General features: G+C 37.8%; 1 pseudogene; it reads left to right on the forward strand.

Moving 5' to 3' along the window:
• Nucleotides 1-3461: 3461 nt before the first annotated feature.
• Nucleotides 3462-5180, forward strand: LOC119542580 (annotated as a pseudogene).
• The last annotated feature ends 1496 nt before the right edge of the window (nucleotides 5181-6676 follow it).

Raw genomic sequence — 6676 nt, forward strand, 5'->3', positions numbered from 1 at the left:
ATTTAAAGTCTATTTTATCTGAGATTAATATTGCTACACCTGCTTTCTTTTGGCTGTAGCTTGCATGAAATATTTTTTTCCATCCTTTCACTTTCAATTTCTTCATGTCCCTGTGTCTAAGATGAGTCTCTTGTTTTCGTGATGGATGGTGGTGATGGTAGCACATTTTTGAATGTAATTAACACCATTGAATGGTGTATTTGAAAGTGGTTAAAATGGTAAATGTTAAATTGTATGTATGTTGCCACTATAATATTTTTTAAAAAAAGGACAAAATAGTGAACAAAATAGACAAATGTATCACCTCCATATATCTTATATTCTAGTGAGGGGAGACAGGCAATAAATATTAAGCATAATAAGTAAATTATAATATGTTCGGTAAGAAGTTCTATAAAAAGTCAGGATTTTGGAAGATGGGCTAGGTTGCGATTTTAAATAGGATAACACTGAAGCAAAGACTTGAAGGAAGTGAGGTCAATTTTCAATGGTTGTCTGAAGAATAAAATACAATTATTTAGAATCTTAATATGTAGTTTTAATTCTAGCATGCTGTTATAATTCTGCTTCATCAAAGATTTCTTTTTAATAAGTGGAACTCTAACATCAGGTCAATTTCAACAGGAATTACTACTTAAATTTTTTTTTTTTAATGAAAGCAGTTGTTAAGTTTACAAAAACATTATGCAGAAAGTACAGGTTTCCCATATACTCCCTCTCACACACACTGCTTTCCCTATTATTATTATTAATGTTTTGCATTAGTGTGTTACCTTCATTACAATTCCTGAAACAATATTATAATTACCCTATTAACTTTAGCACACTGTTTACATTAGGGTTCACTCATGTTGTACAGTTTATGGGTTTGTGTGTGTTATGTACAACCTAAAATTTCCCTTTGCAAACACATAATTCAGGGGTTTTAGTTACATATGCAAAGCTGTGCCTCCGTCCCCATCATCCATTGCCAAAACTTTTCTATCAGCCCAAACAGAAACTCCACTCGACCACTGAGGAAAGACTACATTTTGAAAAATGATGTTGCCCTAAAAATACATTTCTTTCCTACAGAGTGATAGCCATCTCTAGTTAATGTAGTGGGTTGAATCACGTCCCCCCAAAATTCATGTCTACCTGGAACCTCAGAAAGTGATTTATTTGGAAATAGGGACTTTTTAATTGTAATTATTAAGATGAGGTCATACAGGATAAGGATAGGCCCTAAATTCAATAATGGGTATCATTTTGAGAAAAAGAGAGGACAGATAGAATACACACATGGAGGAGGAGAATGCCAGGTGAAGACAGAGACAGACAAAGGAGTGATGTGTCTATAAGCCAAGGAATGCCAAGAATTGTCAGCAGTCACCAGAAGTGGGGAGACAGGCATGGAACAGACTTTTCCTCAGAGCCTCCACAAGGAATGAACCTTGCTGACATTCCAGATTTTGGACTTCTGGCCCCCTGAACTGTGAAGGCAAAAATTTATGTTTTAAGTCACTATGTTTGTGGTAATTGGTTACAGCAGCCCTAAGCCACTAATACAGTTAGTATGAGGAAATATGGAGGAAATGGCAGTTTTATTGTCATATTTTTTCACTGCCTTAACTTGACCTTTATGTATTGAAAATTGTGCTCCCATAAAATTAGGAACTTTGATCTAGTTTTATAAATTGAAAGTTTTATAAATTGGATGCTGGGTGTTGGAAGGGCTGGAAGGAGGTAAATGACATGGTGGAATTGTAGCCTATAGCATCCTTTGGGATTTGCTCTATAGCTGCTCGTCGAATTGTGCCTTGAAGGTCTTCACCTTTCTGTATATACCTTGTATTGCAAAATAGGGAAGGGACTGAGACTGAAACTGTAACATAAAGTGGTTTTTGAAATTACCTATATAACTGCTTGTTGAGCTGTACCTTGAGAGTTGACACATTTCTGTATGTATGTTATATTTTACAATAATGGAAATGGCTGAAGTTGTGGAACTGTGATCCATGACATTCTTTGAAATTTGCTAACAACTTGTGAAATTGTACTTTGAAAGTTATCACTGTTATGTATATTTTAAAATTCACAATAAATTTTTTTTAATCCCCAAAAAATAATCTTAGAAGAGTTAATACTGGCAAATTCAATGTAAATTAAGTAGAGGTAAAGTCAGAATGGTACCTAATTGAACTTATAAGCACTCAAAAGGTATGAAGTATGTGTTCTTAAGACAAAATTTAGACAGAGATCAGTAGAAAAATAGCTAGCAGTATTGCGCCAATGCAAGACAAAATATACTCTATTGTGACAGCAAATGCTCACAGTGCTGTAGGTACGGCATGCTACCAGGAATCTGCATATCATCAAAGACAAGTATATGCAAACAAATGGGAATGAAACCTAGTTTCTTAATGCTTGAAGATTTAGTTACTGGTAAAAGGAGAATGAGAAGAAACTGTGTCCATTTATATCAAATGCAGTATTATATTTACTTAGAGACCTATGCCTCTAACCAAGATAGCCCAAAGGCAAATAAGAGGAACTTAGTCTTAACTGTACTTAGAAGTCACTCCTAGTATCAAAGACAGGAAGATTTCACTAATTAAACTTAGGCAAATTTCTTTCCATGTAAAGACCTAGAAAATGAGCACTGAAAATTCCATTGATTCATTTAAATTATTAGTCAACCTTCATGCCATTTTGTCACCGCCCGAGGAGGCTTTACCAGTCAAAAGACCAAAGAAAACGTCCAGCATCTGTTGAAACATGGACTTTATTTAGGGCTGACTCAAAGGGAGACAGAATTTAAACAGCCTTTCTCACACCCGGCAGCTACCCCTTTCGCAGGGAAAATCAGCCGTGCAATTCAGAGAACAGCAAGCCCTTTTATACGGGTTTTAGACAAAGACATTCCTAAGGGTGGGGGGAGCATAGATGCAGGAACAGGTCACTCTGACCTGAGTGCACGAAGGACTAGAATAACACTTGAACAATTACATTTTGCTCTTTTTGTGAGACTAAGAGTCTCTCACTTCCTGCCTGCTTCCCATAAAGTTACATTTGAAGGTCGATTTACCCTTTTTCTCCTTACTGGCTTACAAAGACAATAGGTTAAACATTTAGCTGCCTTGGTCATGCAGACTGCTGTGCACCAAAGATCTGCAGGCCTGTTTTGCTCAGGCTTGCCACAATCCACCCCTGCACAACAGTTTGCATTGACCATAGGACAGACTTTACATTCATAATTTACAACAACAATAAAATAAACAACATAGTAATAATATACTGGTACAGAGAGATGATAAACCTGTTACCAAGTGGTGCTATGGCGAGGTTAATGAGTTCTACCATTTAGCACAAGTACCGCCTGGGCTAAAATAGCTCAAGGATAACACTACCAGGCATTCTGCTTTATTCTACATCTAGTTTCCTTCCATGCCTGCCATTGGTGGGTATTCTGCCACCCTAGCATGGCATCCCAGGTGGTTTGGATGGCCAGAGTGATTGTCCACGGGAGGCCAGTGATGCCCAATGATGGCAATTCAGCACATACACAGCACTGGTACCTATTGTGGGCTGAGGTTACAGCAGAAGCCCACCATAGAAATGTATTTCCTGCAGTGCTATGGGCGAAAAGAAAGATGTTTGTGGGGTACAATAAGGGGTAAATCTTGGTGATTTAACAATACACAATATGTTTCCATCCATAGATAACAGTGTTCCAGGCAAAGGAGCATTGTGTGGGGGTTTGAGATACCACACCTTTTCCCCGAGGTTGTACAAGGTTTTCAGGGGTTAGATCTAAAGTTAACCGGGGCATAATGAAAGTCCACATAGTAATACACATTGTTCCCTGGGGTATAGGGGGCCCAGGATTAATAATATACACCACTTTAGGCATTTTTTTTAATAAATTGTGGTCGAATATTCAAGTTTTGGGCAACCCCGACCCCCCATGGGCTTAGGATGCCCAGCCAATGAGGCTGCATAGGCCAGGACCAGGGCCAATTGACCTTATTCTCCCCAATTTCTAGTGTTTGTGGCACAGGCAAGAGCAGGTTATTATCGTTGCCTTGCTGCGGCTTGAGAGCAGCTTGCCCTTTTATATGAATTCGTAAGGCCTGCATGGGCCCTGCGGTTACCATTTCCACAGGAGCAGGAGCAGCTGCTCTGGGTCTGGAGTTAATGTTAATCAGAGCTGGATGCAGTCGTCGAGTCCATTGTTGTAGGGAGTTTTCATCATCCTTTAAGTGTTCCTTTAAAAGACCATTCATTCTTTCAATTAACCCTGCTGCTGTGGGGTTATAGGGCAAGTGAAACATCCAAAGGACATCCTGTTTTGTAGCCTAGGCCTGGGTTAACTGCCCGGTGAAGGGGGTCCCCCATTTGCTGTCTACATGTGTGGGGACCCCAAAAAAGGCATTTAACTTTTCTAAACTATGTATGGCAGCTTTTTGGTTGGCTTTTCCTACTGGGAAAGCTAATAAAAATCCCGCAGTGAGAGGAGAGCAGTGGAAAGAACAGGGTGTACCAAAAAGCAGGTGCAGTTAGAGCTAGGCTAGCAGAAAGCGAACCAAAACAAGAGTAAGATTAAAAGTATTAGGAAAGTCAGAAGAGGTTGGTCTCAGGGAGATGGAGGAAGACAGCAAGGAAGGAGTGAATATCTTCATGAAGAGCTGCAAACCAGCCAAGCATGCAGTGGGAGCCGGACCTGTGAGGACGTAGTGACGCCACCACTGCCGCAACAGAGTTATTTGGGCTCCCCCATGGCCACGTCTGTGGATTTTAAAACTTACGTGGATCAGGCATGTAGAGCTGCAGAGGAATTTGTCAATGTTTACTATGAGACAATGGACAAAAGACGTCGGGCGCTAACCAGGCTGTATCTGGACAAGGCCACTTTACTATGGAATGGAAATGTTACTGGGCTGGAAGCCCTGGCTAATTTTTTTGAAATGTTGCTTCTAGTGAGTTCCAGGTCAATATGTTAGATTGCCAGCCAGTTCATGAGCAAGCTACCCAGTCCCAGACTACAGTTCTTGCTGTGACCAGTGGAACTGTGAAGTTTGATGGAAACAAACAACACTACTTCAACCAGAACTTCCTACTGACTCATCAGTCCACTCCTAACAACACTGTGGAAGATTGCAAGTGATTGCTTCCATTTTCAGGATTGGGCTAGTTGTTAAAAAGGGCAAAAAGTACATTCTCCTTTGGTCCATTAATGCCAGCAAGAGAAATTTATGTGAATTAATTCATTTCATTGTAGAAGCACTGTAAACTGGTATTTGCTGAAATTAAATTTCTTTAATGTTTTTTGATTCCTAGAAGGACCTTTTCTAGCAGCTGCCAGTTTGGATTGTTGCCATTAACAGCTTTAATGCTAGTTTCTTACCTGCCTTATATACATTCCACTACTAATGTTGTTATAGTAATATTAAACCTATGATCTCTGTACTAACATACTCACTGTGAACCCAACCTACACAAAAATGAAACTCTCTTATAATACCATTTATGGTCTATCAGCACAATATAACTCTCTGGGGTAAAGTGGTCTTTTTGGTTATTACATTAATTTTGTTATAAAACACATGCCTACTTTCAGAAAACACTGGTAATATGGTTTTAATATATGGCTTTTTCATACCAGTTCAATGAGAAAACTACTAATTTTGGGTTTGCATAACTATTCTTGATATGTTGGAATTGCACATAGACCTGTACAGTAGTCATCTTTTTTCATGTTAAGTAATGTTTTTTGTTGGCATGTTTTTTTTGTGAAGTCACTTAATTGACCAGAAAGGTACAAAATGATCTAAATTGATAACCTGAGTATCGGATACATTTAATGGCTTAAAAGCAAAGCTTCTTAAAAAGATTTTTCTTGGCATTTCCAGGTCTTTAATTTTAGGTAATAAATGGTAGTAAGATTGATGGCTTTATGGAGTAGATGGGGAATAAGTAATTTAGAGATTTGTGGTTGGAGCTAAAATTGAGGATGGCTGGCCAAATGCTAAATTTTCGGTACTTTTTCTACCTCCTAAAACTGTAACCTATTTTTAGGATTTAAATCACTAAGGTAATAAATTGTCCTTGCCAAATGGTCATAAGTGTTATTTTTGTTCTAAGAATGATTTTTTTAAGGTTTTTATATTTCACCTTATACCAAACCAATGTCCATCTTAATTTGTTCAAGAACTCGTAGGGGTAAAATTGTCAGCAATAAGCCTAACCTTGGCAGCTGGAGTCTAACATGAAAGCTGGAAACAAAGCCATTGGCAGTAACATCAGGACACATCTCTTTAAGGTACCCTGAACTTCTAAGTCTTCTATGTGAACTTTAGACCAAATATTTCCCATATATTAATCGCCCACAAAATAAGTGACTTTTTCTCTGTATTTTTACACTGTCAATTGCATTATCTTTTCTTAAAGTTTAAAATTTTTTAATTTTATGAATTGTTCTTCCATATGACATTAAGCATATCTTAGTCTATTAGAAAGCACTTTTTACTAAAGAGAAAATGAACCCATAAACTTCAAAGAAACAAATTAACCCATAAACTTCAAAGAAACAAATTGATTAATTTGATGTCTGAACTTTTAAAGGGAAAAAAAAGTCACTGTGGTTAAACTTTAAATGTTTTTTTTCCTCCATTTTTTTTTTCATTTTTATTGAAAT

The sequence above is a fragment of the Choloepus didactylus genome, chromosome 8, assembly GCF_015220235.1.
Source record: "Choloepus didactylus isolate mChoDid1 chromosome 8, mChoDid1.pri, whole genome shotgun sequence".
In the NCBI taxonomy this organism is placed as follows: domain Eukaryota; kingdom Metazoa; phylum Chordata; class Mammalia; order Pilosa; family Megalonychidae; genus Choloepus; species Choloepus didactylus.